Genomic DNA, 15,151 nt, shown 5'->3' with positions numbered 1-15,151 from the left:
AGTGCCCAGAGGAAAACGGCACCTTACCTCGGTGACAGATGTGTTGCTGAATAACTTTGGCAAGATGAGGAGTAAACAGCCAATGGGCTGGTGCCACATTAGAGACAGATTATCAAGATGCCATGCTGCAGGGAAGTTGGTCCTCCTTGAGAACCTGTTGATCCAGCCATAAGGGTTTAGTCAGTCTGCATGCGTAAGAATAAAAGCTACAATCTTTAGTTATTGCCACTCAACCAGATTTAGGAAAATTGGCATTTATTACAGTAACTCTGGAACAACAAAGGTGAAGTGTTTTGCTTGATTGCACAGGACTGATGGCTCATGGTATTATTTGTATGTTAATTGACAAAGCAATTTTACAGTAATGTGCCTTGAGCTTTAAAGATGAAGTAGTGTGTAATTTCACCAGCATAGCCACACTGAACTGAAAAAATCATGTATATTCAAACAGGTTTGCTCGAGAGCAGGCTTATTTCATATAAATAGGATTATATCAGGTCTTATTACGCAAAGGTAATATTGAAAGTATGTATCGAGTGCTGATATTTTCTTACAGTAGTAGCTGTACTTGGGAAAATAGTAAATAGTTTTTAAAAATTCTATACTCTAAAGGTTCTCCTTCAGAGTTTCAAAGAGAACATTTATTATTATGGACTTTTTGGACACAAACGCCTATTATTTTAATATACCAGTTTAGTATAATCTGTGTATGATAATAGACATGCACAATATTCGAAAGGTGCAGACACCTTTACCGATATCAAAATGCTTGTTGATACAAAATTTATTTAAACGGCCTTACGACAATTAAGGGTGATTTTACACTTGGTTCTTTTGCCTGGGCTGAACCCAAGTTCGATTGCCCCCCCCTTGCCACTTTCTCGGCTGGTTTGTGTTCACACTTTCTTTTTTCCTTCTGAACCCTAGAACACTTGCATCATCAAGCTGCTGTTTTGTGTACAGCTGTTACTAGGTGACGGCCATGAAAGCAAGCAGCAAAATGGAGACGTCCGCATCATCCTGGCCAGTGCTTTTACTGAATGTTTTGGTTTTGTTACCAAAACCAAAATACAGAGAGCCACTTGCGACTATCTGCCACAAAACAGAACATCACGCAATGTCTGCAGAAGTCGTTTTTGGTGGAGACAAGCAGACATTATCACTGTTTGCACTGGGTAAGTCCCGCTTGTCACCAAGGTAGGTGATACACAGACGAATGAACGTTATGAAAACTAAAGTTTGTTGTACAAGTGGTAGTTCACTTCCGATATTTGGTACAATTGCATTCATATCAGAAGTGAACCGTACCAGAGTTTGCGCGAACCATACCCCAGACCACCTCTTTCATGCGGACTCAGGTACGGTTGACGTGTACGCACCAGAGTTCACACTAGCTAAACGCACCGTACTTTGACGTCAAACGAATCTGGGTGCTAGTGTGAAAAGTGTTAGTGTGATGACACCCTAAGAAACTTGAATAGGCCTAGGCTACTATAATAATGAACATCCATGCTAAAAGTAAAAGTTAATAAACTGCTAAATACTCCTGGCACGTGAAAGTGTTGTTCCACAACAAAGGTGGAAAGTTATTGCAAATCATATTTAACAAACCGTTTACTACAATTTTATGTAATTTTGCTGACATGGATAATTAAATATTAATTAGATGATGTCATTCCGATGCTGTGCCGTCAGCCAATCATTGCATTGCTGGTCATGATTTTGTGGATCCTTCACAACACATACAACAATCTGAGATCAGTTGATCCAGGCATTTTAATCTGATTCGCGAACTTGTTTGAAGAACCAAATTAGCCAGAGATCAGTTAACAAGATTAACAGATCCAGGATCTGTCAAATCATATTGGACCATTTAAGCGAGGTACAAAGAACGGACCCCTGGTGTTTTTTTTGTGTCTTTTTTGATCTTTTGATCCAATATTACCAAAAAAAAGCTTGTGCGATTTATCTTAGAACTGTGAGAGAACACTCTGCTTTTGGCCTGAAAGAGTTGGGAAGTGGTCAAAATCAAAATGTTGTTATTGTAAAAGAGGGTCATTGAAGTACTGACTCTTTCCGTAAGACAACAATCCTACAAAATTTCTTCATACTTGGGAAAGTGGTTGAGAAGAAATGTAGTTTTAGATTTATATATTTGGAGTCTCCTTCAAGAAATTTTGATATTTGATGTGTAACCCTTAACAGAACTTCGTATGGCAGGTTCTGATCAAACAAATACTTATGAACGTAAATAAGATTGTATCCGGTGACCTTGGTACTTTTATTGTATGTCTTTTTCCTTTCTTTATATTGTCATCTGAAAGTGTTTTTTGTTCCGATTAATACTTGTTCATCCTTGTCCACTTGGGACCAGATCAACAAAAACATATCTTACATCCAGGTGTAACTGTATTGTATAAGGGTACATTTCCATGACATCAATGCAAACATAAAAGTTCTTATGCATCTGTATTTCAGCATTGTATAGCAAGAGGATTTATCCTGAAAATCATATTCTTAGCACGAGCAAGCAGCTTTGATCAAGTACTGTACTGAAGTACACAGACATTTGACTCTGCAGTTCTCTGCCATCCTACTCACTCTCCATAAGAATAAAAGCGTGTTGGAGAGTCCATTTGTATACATGATCCATTAAATTATACATGATGCCCCCATTGAGCCAGGCAAAGTTAAGGTTTGTATATCACCGCCCTCAGGGTCTGTAAAAGGCTCTGATGGAGGTGAGGAAAGGGCTTATTGTGCCGCCTGAAGAACTGTGAGATAGACTGCACTCATTTGCAGCTACTCTTCAGCGGACACCGTCGACTACATGCCAAGTGGAGCTGTGCATAGGAGGTGTCAATGTGAGCTTCCATATGGTGACAGGCGCCTCTCCACTCCTTACTCTCTTTCTACCTCACACGTTCAGAAACTTTCCCAACCTGCACTAAAGGAGCGAGTGTCAAACAGTGAAGCATGACCAACTGTGAAATTGTAACAGCACATATTGATCTGAGAGCTTAGACTGACCCAAAGTTTCGCAGGACTCGATGAGTCTTTCATTCTGCCTTAATGGTGCCTTTGGGTTTGTCTGCACTTTTAAATTAAAATGTTCACTGCCAACAAATACACCTGTACAGTGCTTGTCGATATTTAAAATGGACTTTTCCCAAAGTGTAACCTTCGGACTGGAAGAGCTTAAACAGGTCTAGCAACAAATAAATGCTTCTTTTTCTATGTCTTTCATTTCATCAGATAAAAAAAAATAAATAATAGAGTGTAAGGATGGGTATTGTTTAAATTTGAAATGATATCACTTATCAATACTGGTTCTTATCAATATTTTTATCAATATTATTGTTTGAAGTGTGACGCAAAAAGATAAATAGGGATGCACCGATCCCGACCCTACCGATAACCGATCAGATATCGGTTCGATACCGCATATTTTTGCTGGATCAGGTATCGGCCAGCTGGTACCAATCCAAATCCGATCTTGTGCGTGCAATATATTCTGTGTTTATAAGCCAACTAAGATATAAAAGAAGCCTATTATAAGGCACTAGAACGTTGTAATGAAGACCTACTATATCCCAAATGTTCTGAAGCCATTCTACAGTTTAATGTGAAGTACAGATGGATATTCACGTGGTTAAATTCATGTTCACTTTAGCGCTTCGCCCCTCTGCGCCTGTCAATCATTCTCCATTCATTCACAATTCAAACTGCTTGTCGCATTTATGACAACAGGAAAAACTTTCTCCAAGACTATTTGTTCATGTTAGTTTAAATAATTAGTGGAGAAATACATTAGTTTTGCATTAAACAGGCTCATTTTGACCTGCAGCAGGAGTTTTTTTTTCATTGCTGTTGCGCTGTGTCTGTTAAATCAGATCGCATTCGCAATACTGGAGTGGAGGGTTATTACCTGCTCTTTACACACAAAGTAGGCCTACCTGAAATGTTTAATTAGAAAAACCTCAATAATACATTGGACAGATTCTCAATGCACTTATTTTTTCCATTTGAGCAAAAGTTTTGCAAAAGTCTGCAGATACCGAAGCGCTGTGCGCTTTGTCTCCAATGCATCAAGCGCTTTCATTCACGTGCCGGCTGCATGCGCAGAGGCGACGTGAACCGCTCCATAAGATTATTCTTACAATGAGTTTGTTCTTCCATCCTTCAGATTGAGTTTATTCTTCCAAGGGGAATATTTTAAGTGCTGCAAATAGTTTTAAAGCCTGGCCCATTGTGGTCAAAGTAGTTGATTAAATTAATAAAAGTGAAACTGACAGGCGGAATATGGAATGTCATTAACAGAAAATTATTTAGCCTAATATAGGCTACTCTGAAACTGAATACTTCACTGTAATTTTAGATATGAACATTTTATTTAACAGACCAGTTTGTCTTTTGGCGCTAAAGCATATAAGCGGACCTTGTTTTGAACTTTCTCCGTCTCACTCACGGTGAGTTTTGCAGAGGGATTATTAAGTAAAACGGGCATCAGATGGTTTAGGTTAGTCTGCATCAACCCTGCAGAAAAATATCAGGCTTTCATTTAATAAAATTAGGAAATTTAATAAAAGGCTGATTATTTTACCAACGATGTCAATAGTAGCCTATTGCAAATTTTAAAGAAAAATCTTAATATTAAATATCACAATATCACAACAAATGCTCAAAGAATGCTCAAACAGCAAGCATGTTTTAGTTAGATTGTGCTGTCTGTCATGTATACCCAGGGGTGTGTCAGACATTTTAAAAGTGGGGGGGACGGCTGTATGAGATCAGATGTTCATATAATTATTAATCACCTGTTTCTAAATGGTCTGTCTCTAAAAGTGAGGGGGACGCATCCCCCCCGTCCCCCCCGGTTGCTACGCCCCTGTGTATACCTATAGGTCTGTTATTTTTACTAAAGAAGATATATATTATTTGAGTTTAACACCAGAGCTATAGAAACTGCTCATTTTGGTTAATTTTGCCAAATGACAACCGCTGCTCGTTAACCGTTAACAGATTAATATTAAAATATTATTGAATTTTAAAAATTTGACGTGCCTATTTTGTGTGACACATTAAATATTGCCTTTTTAAAATACTGATTTATTTTAACATGCAAACAGCATAAAGAGCATAACAGAGCATCTTCACGCACCTCCAGTGTTTTCAGCAGCATAGAAAGACAGAAATACCTAAACAAATAAATAATAATAAATACTACTCTAGATCTTATTCACTTAAATGACAAATTTGGATTACAAAACTAAAAACACTGACTGAATCTTTTTTTAAGAACCGGCATAGGCTGTTTATCCAATCACGTTTTTTTCTTCCGTCAAATAAAAATATCAGGCTACCTCAAATAGATTGCTCCACGGAAAATATGCATTTAATTAATCCTCCGCTGTTAGTATTATATTACTAAACATCTTTTAACATTTTAAATAGAATTTAAAGATTGTCTTAATTATGATTTTGACTTATTTCCTCTATCGTACTCGTGGTTCATGCATGCGCGCACAGCGTGTAATGAAAGACAATAAACCTTAAGGCTCTATGTTAACTTTTTGTAAAGTATTGGCTATTACAGAGCATATAACAATTCTGTTGTTTACATATGATATTGCATTAATTTGCATACATGTTTATTATCCAAGTTAATTATGCAAAAATCAAGAAAAACTTTGGATTTGTTTGATTGGTAGATTAGGCTTTGTAGGCTATTTAAAAATGTATATTATACAAGAACTATTAATAACTATCATTTTCCAAATGGAAAAATAGGTTGGTTTGTTGGTTGAACACTAAATCATCAATAGCCTGTTTATTAAGTTTCTGACGTGATGTTACAAGGAAACAACTGAATCAGCTAAGCCTTATTGTGCGCAAATGTTGCTGTCAATGTTGTTATAATTGTAATTTTTAATAACATTGTGATATTCAAGATTTGTAAAGTCATACAGCTTTGAATGACTTGAAACAGCGACCACAAGTCTCTCCTCCATCATTAAAAGCTTGCTGTAGTCATCTTGACAACACAAACACTGCTGTCACCTCAAAGGAAACCCCGCTTCTGGTTTCATTTGATTGAAGATTGAAAAAGAGCGACTGAGGTAACAAGCTTTTTCCACTCGAGTGCACATAGCGCACAACGGCAAAACGTTAGTAAATCAATCAACAGATGCGCCTCTCAGTCTCTACGCAAAAAACGGCACAGTATCGGGATCGGAATCGATCGATACTCAGAATTTTGGTATAGAAATCGGATCCAAAAAAATTGTATTGTTGCATCCCTAAAGATAAAAGATGTAAAGTCTCTATGGCTGCATTCGAAATCGCATACTTTCATACTATATAATATGCTAAGAACAGTATGCAAGCCGAGTAGTATGCCTGAATTCATAGAATTCATGCGAGAAGTACCCGATGACCTACTACTTCCGGCGAGATTCTAAAATGAACATCCAATGCACGCTGCGCTATCCAATGATGCACAATGAGAGGATTCAGATTGAAGTGTCGCAACTGACGCTGTTAGGTCACATGATCACAAAAAAATAGCAGATGTAGTATGTCCGAGTTCCATTCATACTGCTCACATTCATACTGTAAAGCAGTGTTTCCCAACCCTGTTGCTGAAGGCACACCAGCAGTACACATTTTCAACCTCTCCCTAATCAAACACACTTGAATCAACTCAGCAGAACATTAAAAATGACCCCAAAACCTGACACGAATGGGTCAGATAAGGGAGACATACAAACTATGTACTGTTGGTGTGCCTCCAGGAACAGGGTTGAGAAACACTGCTGTAAAGAACGAACTTTTCTGACAGCTGAGTATTACATTTAGATTCAAATTCAGTACCTACTGAGTAGTAGGCAGTTTCAGATGCAACCAATAAGACCTACAAGCTGCTATGTGCAAGGATACGTACAAGGATACGTACATGGGCTACATCATATTGGAAAAATCTAACATTGTGATATTTTTTATTCTGCGATATATTTTGCAATATGAATACAAGATGAGTTAGATATTATAAGCTGACTAGCTTGGAAAGAATTGATAATTTTAGATTGATTGGGATGATTTTGTAGGGGCCTGTATAAAATATAATAAGCAATCTACAAGCATAGATAAATTCAATAAACATTCATTCATTCATTTTCCTTCGGCTTAGTCTCTTTATTAATCAAGGGTCGCTACAGCGGAATGAACGGCCAATTAAGCCAGCATGTGTTTTACACAGCGAATGCCCTTCCAGCTGCAACCTAGTTCTGGGAAACATCCATACGCACTCATTTACACACATACACTACAGCCAATTTAGTTTATTCAATTCACCTATAGCGCATGTCTGTACTGTGTAGAAAACAGGAGGACCTAGAGGATACCCACGCGAACACGGGGAGAACATGCAAATTCAGAAATGGTAACTGACCCAGCTGGGACTCGAACCAGCAACCTTCTTGCTGTGAAGCGACAGTGCTACCCACTGAGCCACCGTGTTGCCCATACAATAAACACAAAGGTGCAAATTAAATAAACAGTGTTTTATTGTTTTCCTGAGGAGTCAAACTGTATTCAGATACACAGTAATTAAATAATTTAATGTAAAATAATACTGCATAGGCTTCGTTTTATAAACAATTTAATAAAATTAATCATTGTTAATTTGTTGTTAAGTTACAAATGGTACAATTTATTATGCATGAATGGTTTTAAAACCATCATACAGTCACAGGCCTCAAAATGATAAATTATAATCCAGACTCAACATTGCGTATACTCGCGATTTGACTATTGCGAATAATACCATTGTGATATTGATGCTGAAACGATATACTGTGCAGCCCTAATATGCACATCAAACAAACGTCAGCCACATGATGATGTCATTCAGGCAGATAAAATGTTACACAGCAGCTTCTAGTTCACTATTACCACTGAAGTATATGTAGACAAAGCAGTATCGTCAACAGTACCATTTGTTCATTAAGGCTACTGACCCAATTACGTACCCATCCCTAAAAGAGAGAAACAGAAAAAAAACTAGATCTAATAAGAAAGAAAGAGATCAAAATATCTGCCATTATGTACAACATAAATAGACTAATCATTTTAAGTATCATTAAGTAATCTGTTAAATTTATTCAGTCAGATTATTCGTTTACTCAAATTAACTCCTTTATCATCTGTGCAAATGTACTATTAAATGTATGTTATGTGTTTGTCTGATAGGTCTAATTTATTATAAAATATTGTAATGTGTTGTACACAATACAGTAGTTTCAATAATACAAGCATTCATAATACAGCATAAGAGACCATTAAAATATATATAAATATATGATACATAACATCACCCAACATATTATATTTGTGTGTAATTGATAATTCTGCTGTCAGACAATGGTGCAACTTCTGTGAATGATACATATTAAATATAATTTCCCTCAAAAGACAAACATTATGCCAATTATGTAAAAAGTCTGACACCTTGTAACGAGAATACTGTACAGTTTGTATTCAGTAAAGGGTTTTGACACTTTAAGAAGTGAAAGGCTCATTTAGACATCTCCACAGTCATTTTGCTGAAGTCAGTATTTTTGGAGATACAGTTCTGTATCCTCCCACATCCCCTGCTCCCTCAGGCCAGCAGCACACAGATAGAAGAGGTTGTAGAAGTTGATTAAAAAGCCGTAAACCCAGAGAGAGTAGTGTGACTGCACTGTGACCCCTAGAGCTCAAACACAGCAAATTGAAAGCTGATAAACGCGAGAGGAGCCCCTCCACAATAACCAGCGATGGAAAAAGAGGGTCAGCGGTTATGATGGAGCCTGAAGAGGAATTAACTCAAAGTCCAGGTGGGTGTGTACAGAGGCGTATACGCGAGAGATGCCACAGTTCACCTTACTTCTGCTGCCACTGGAAATGTATTCTTTTAGCTCCAGATCTCAGTGGACCACTGACTGCCAACTGTGCGACAAATGGAATGAGTTCTAAAATACTTCTATAATACAATTTCCTGAAATCACAAGCAAAGGTGGGTGATAAAATGCACTTAAAGGTGCCCTATAATGAAAATCTGGGTATACCAGGTATAGTAGAATAATAAGAGATCAATATATGGAAATGGGCATACTGTGAGCCTCAGACACCACTCCAAGGTTTGAACCTTCCCACTTCCCAGCTGTTTTTTTTTTTTTTCTCCATATTGTGGTAATTTGCACGTTGTGTCAAAACGCTATTTGTCTAGATAACACCTGTATACTCTCCGTTTGACTAGTGTACAATAATTTGTCCTCCAAATGCGATAATTTTGAGGTTCTGGTACGATAATTTGACATTTCCAATTTGGCAACACTGGTGCCAGTAATTGCACTATTTTTGCAGCGAAATCTGGACACAGAAAAAAATCTGGCCTGTTACGATTTAAGATTTAAGAAATAGCTTCATCAGTCTCAGGAAAGTTCAAGTCTCGCCTTGATGAGCACAACATTTAATGTGTGATAGACTGCATCGATACCAATTGAAATTGTTCTCTGATATCTAAATAGAAGGTATGTGCCTCTCCAGAAATAGTTTAACAGGTCCATTTCAAATGATTCTGAAATAGAAAATTATGGCACAACACGAATGCTGTGACCTCATCAATTGCTCTTTATTTTAAAACCACTGTCAGTAACACTACACTCTGAAAAGTGATGTTTTTTCAACTTAAATTTGGGTCAAACACAGGCAACCTTTGTTTTAAAAATAGGGATGCACCAATCCCGATACTTGGATCGTATATCAGTTTGATACCGCATATTTTTGCTGGATCGGATATGCGCCAGCTGGTACTGATCCAAATCCGATCTTAGGCATGCACTATATTCTGTGTAATTTATAAGCCAACGAAAGCCATGAAGGTAGCCTATTATAAGGCACTAGAAAGTTGTCATGTAGGCCTACTATATCCTAAATATTTTGAAGCCAAAATATTTCCAATTCAAGTGCTTAAATTCATGTTTAATTGAATTTAACATTAATTGAATTTAACATTACATGTCAACAATTTGATTTCAATGCTTAACTACTCTTTAGAAAAAGCAAAGTGAAAGTTCAAATCAAAAGTTATAAGACTTCAAGGAGAACATGTAACTCCCTTGACAGAAACTACACGCTCACCGAGTGCCAACTGGTTTGGCAACAAACTAATATAACATGTGGCTGTACACTATGAAAGATGACAGGTGGAAAGGGAATGACAGGGTAATAATTCACCAAGGACAGGGGCAATTCTGTACTTACCTCATGCACACTGTATAAACAGTCTGCTTCTGTGCGAGACTCTACATTGCATGCTAAAGGCACAATACGAGAGTGTCAAAACAGCAAAATGTGAGGCTAACGAATAAATGAGACTTAATTTACTCCTTCTACATCTGATATGCATTTATAAAAGAGTCTTCCATTCGCTGGGTCAAAATGCCAGTAAAGTTGCTGTGAGATCATTATCGGCTGAACAGCTTGAGAAATAACTCAAGTGATGTGAGTGAATAATAGAGGTGAAAGGTGAATAATGGACTTCAGTCATGGCTAATTTACCTACTGTGGCCTTAATCATTACCATAGCTACCACCTAAAAATCTAATTTAATAGTCAGATGAAATCACCATTGGCCATTCCTACTCATGCCTGGTGCAGAAATGTAGCAGAAACCCAGACAACACAATGTATGTTATATCATAAAGTATTTAAATTGCATATTAAAGGTCCCATGAAATTAAAATGAAACATTTTTAGATTAGTTTCAGTCTGTTAGTTTTAAGTACATCTATTAGCTTGTGTGCTCCAAAGCAGTGACAAAATTCACGTTTTGAAACATCCAAAACTTCAATGATTTTTTCAACCCATACTAGGGATGCACAGATACCATTTTTTTTGGAACCGATCCAATCTCGATACCAAAATTCAACTGATACAGATCTGATCCCAATACTGTGCCTTTTTTTTAATTAACATAATACAGTTTCTAAAGTTCTGGTGATAAACTCAAATAATATATCTTCTTTAGTAAAAAAATAACAGACCTACAGGGCTCTGTATATGATAGATGGCACAATCTAACTAAACATGATGCTTGCTATAATCCAGAGGCTACATTATTTGAGCATTCATTTTGACATTGATATGATCTGTTGGGGTCCAGCTTATGTTTCCTCTTTAATATTAAGATATTTCTTAAATCGTTGGTAAAATAGCAAGCCTTTAAGGAAAGCCTGATATTTTCCTGCAGGTTTGACGCAGACTAAACCATTTAAGGCATTTACTTATTAAATTTTTTTTGCCTAAACTCACTGCGAGTGAGACGGAGAAACTGAAAGCATGTCTTAAAAAATTCTTTTTTGTTTGAAACAAATTTCGTTGGGTATAATTTGTTGGTTATTTTAATGTATTTTTGTTGGTCAGTTATCTACAAAATAAACAAGAATATTTCAGGTGAAGTTCAAAACAAGGTCCGCTTATAGGCCTACATTATAGGCCTACACTTGGTCTACATTTTAATAAAAATAAAAGGCCATAATTGATTAAAATGTAGGCTAATATGATTATAATTTTGATGGATCAAGCAAGAACAAGTTTGTATTTATATTGTATTTATTTTCAAATAAATGAAAAATAAAAATATTGTCTGTAGTATAGACTGATGTAATGAGCCTTTTTTAAATTAGGCATTTTGGTGGTTTTTAAATAAACGAAAAACATAAAATTGTTGTAGTTTTCAACTAAACCACACAGTAAACCATTCACTTTAATTAATCTTATCAGTATTGTATTTCAATTAAATTTACTTATTTAAATATATATCTTCTGTAAGATAAAGGTTCCATTCATGAAACTCTCCTCAGTCACTGTCATTAGTTGTCATAACTTTATTATTAATTTAAAAAAAAAAAATTAAGTTAATATATGCACATTTCAGAGGGGGTGCAATTTACAGCAGGGGTGGATTCCTTGGCACAACACTGGTTCATCTGCTATTTCTCTCTATAATGCGAGTCTATAATGCATAATTCTAGCCAACTTTTTTTTTTTAGTAGATTGATTAATTCAATAGATGGGCTTTGAATGAGAAAGTCTGACCTCTCTGATTTATATGTCTGTGGGTGTCAAAATTTAATTTTAGCTTATAATATATACACAGTAAAAAAATCTTTTATTTGCCAATTTTTTTCTGGCAGCTGGGGTGCAGAAAAATAAAGGCACTTAAATTACAGACATTTACCATAAAATAACAGACATTAACTTACAGATATTTCCTGAATTGAAATTTCTGGTAAACTTTTGTAATTTACCGTCTGTTATTTTACCTTTTTTTTTCCCCGGCACCCCACCTGCCGAAAGAAAGAAAGACAGAAAGACAGAAAGAAAGAAAGAAAGAAAGAAAGAAAGAAAGAAAGAAAGAAAGAAAGAAAGAAAGAAAGAAAGAAAGAAAGAAAAAAGAAGAAAGAAAGAAAGAAAGAAAGAAAGAAAGAAAGAAAGAAAGAAAGAAAGAAAGAAAGAAAGACAGAAAGATATATATATATATGCTGAATAAAAAGTGCATGTATATAATTATACTTTTGACATTTATTTAAAATATGTGGCTAAGAAATAGCTATTAACTTTTTTCTTTTTTTAGTAGGGCCAGTGAAAATTTTGGCAGGGCAAGTGAAAATCTGAACCAGTAGAACAAAATCCTTAGCGTTGAACCCTGATTGTGTTCAAATGGTGAAAAAGTTTTAGTTTTAACTAAACATTTAAAAAGAATATATTTTAGAGCAGTAATCACAACACAGTGAAACCGTGTTATCTTTATCCAAGGTTATCATACCGTCAGAATCTTATACTGGCTTAGGGCTGGGCGATTTGGCCTAAAATCTAAATCTCAATTAATTGAACACTAACTCAGTTGCGATGATTTTATTTAAATTTTTTTGCGCTCATTGTTCACTGACAAGTTTTGTACAGTAAATACTGTATATTCACATATTGCCAGTGAGAGATTTTTAAAAGAAGGGTACATTACTTGATTTTAAAATAATTGAAAGGAACACACACTATCTACTGTCTATGATTACTTATTGAACATCAATGCTGAACTATTGAATATAATCTGTGCTGCCTACGCTTGTCACCGATATCAAATTGACCAATCACAAAACCTCCGCTACAAGTCGTCACATACGCGTGTGTAGTTAAATTTTTTAAGAGGACGAAGGCTGTGCCGCACCATACACGTGCGCTCGATGCAGAAGTATAAATCAGTCTTAACAGAGTGGGGTCACGCAACTCCACACACGGTAGGGAAAGTATTTTGAAAAAAAAAATGTTTTTAAATAAATAAATCGACCTAGAAAATTTTGATCGATTTTAGGTTATGAATGTCGATTTCGAGTACTTTTAGATTTATCGCCCAGCCCTATACTGGCCCATGCCTAATAGAAAGCTATCATTTTAAACCCTTTTTTTAAATTTCATTCACTCGCTTCATCAAACCCCTCTCTTAAGACAGAACACATGGAAGACTGAAAACCAACAGACAAAAAACAGACTATCCACCCATTTCAGAAGCAAAAAAAAAAAATAGCCCAACTAATGCATCATGCATTTAAACTGGGATAGTCCTCCTTTTACATAGCTTTTGGCTCTCGGGCCAGTGAAGATGTGCCAACACTGAGAATTTATTCAATTTAATGAATTTCTGCTCCATAAATTGCTCATAAATTCCAGCGTTGTGTGAAATACCTGCCAGCGATACACTGACCCCTTTCCTAGTGAGTGCTTCCCAGGTTTGCTTTCCTTAGAGGAAAGAATCGATCCGAAAACAGTCAGAGTTAATTATAAATAAAAACCAGCAGACACTGGCAGGGATACTGACGAAAATCTCCCACAGTAGAGTGCAAGTCTGTCTCAGACACCTTACTTTCACTTAGAAATGTTGCTCAAACACATAACAGCTCTCTTAGAATAGACGCTGTACAAGAAAAAGAGAAAGGAAATGCTTAAAACCGAACCAGGTCTTTGCTTTAAAGAATCTTCACTGTAAGAAATCCAGGGTTCCACACAATTCATTAAGCCCCAACACAAATCGATTAAGTTAGCATAACAGATTTAAGTGAATTGAACATGAAGCATTAAGTTTCCCCAAAAAATCTCCAAAATTTTTTTAAGCTCGTTTTACATTAGTAGTTTTAACAAGCAGCAAAAAATTGCGTTTTTTGTGTTCACAAACTTTCATTTTCTTTTGTTTATTTATTAATTCATTCATTCCATCCTAAACTAAAATGCTAAAATCTACAACAAGGTTACATTAAAAAGCAGAAGCTGAATCTAAATTTAGAGCATCACAGCTAGAGAGGGTGACCTTCAAAAGCTAAACATCAATACAACTGCCATTCTAAAAAAAAGTATATTCTCTTCATCAGGTATAACACTAACGACAAAAGGAAAAAAAATCTAACTATGTCTATATAATCAGATATACCTGGCAAGGAATAAGGTTAATTAAATGTTGACTAATATAAGACAACTCTGCATTTCTTCTGCAGTTTAGTTCAAAAATGCTACTAAATCAAAAGGCATACTTACACAAGAGATAAAGATTATAAATGAATATCATTTATAAATAAATACTACTTATTGGTGTGTAACCTTGTGAACTCATTACTACGAATACTGTACATTCTAAAGGCATATTTGAGATGAAGTTTGAGCATGGGAATATTCCAACTGAAATATCCAAATTCTGACCTCAGCAAGTTCCAGTCAACCACACTTCACATTCATATGTTGACCACATGGTGTCACCATGACGAAAGTAGAGAATTCACATTTTTTGTCCATTACGGCACAAACAGAACCAAAATATGATGCAATGTTGCTATTCGTACAGTGAAAAGCATACTTTAAAGTATTGTTATACTTATTGTCTGTTAAAGTGTTTAACATCTGACATAAGCTATGTTCTCAGAAATTATTTTGTGTGGTGCACCATATATTATTTCAACCAGAAGGTAAAATTAAAACAAAAAAAGTCTTAGCTGAACACAAAAACCTACGTCAAGAAGTTATATTTTTTACCTCACTGAAAGGTTTAAAACTTTCACAAAAA

The sequence above is a fragment of the Danio aesculapii genome, chromosome 20, assembly GCF_903798145.1.
Source record: "Danio aesculapii chromosome 20, fDanAes4.1, whole genome shotgun sequence".
NCBI lineage: Eukaryota > Metazoa > Chordata > Actinopteri > Cypriniformes > Danionidae > Danio > Danio aesculapii.
The sequence above is the reverse complement of the archived record's forward strand: the minus strand, read 5'-3'. Positions refer to the sequence as shown.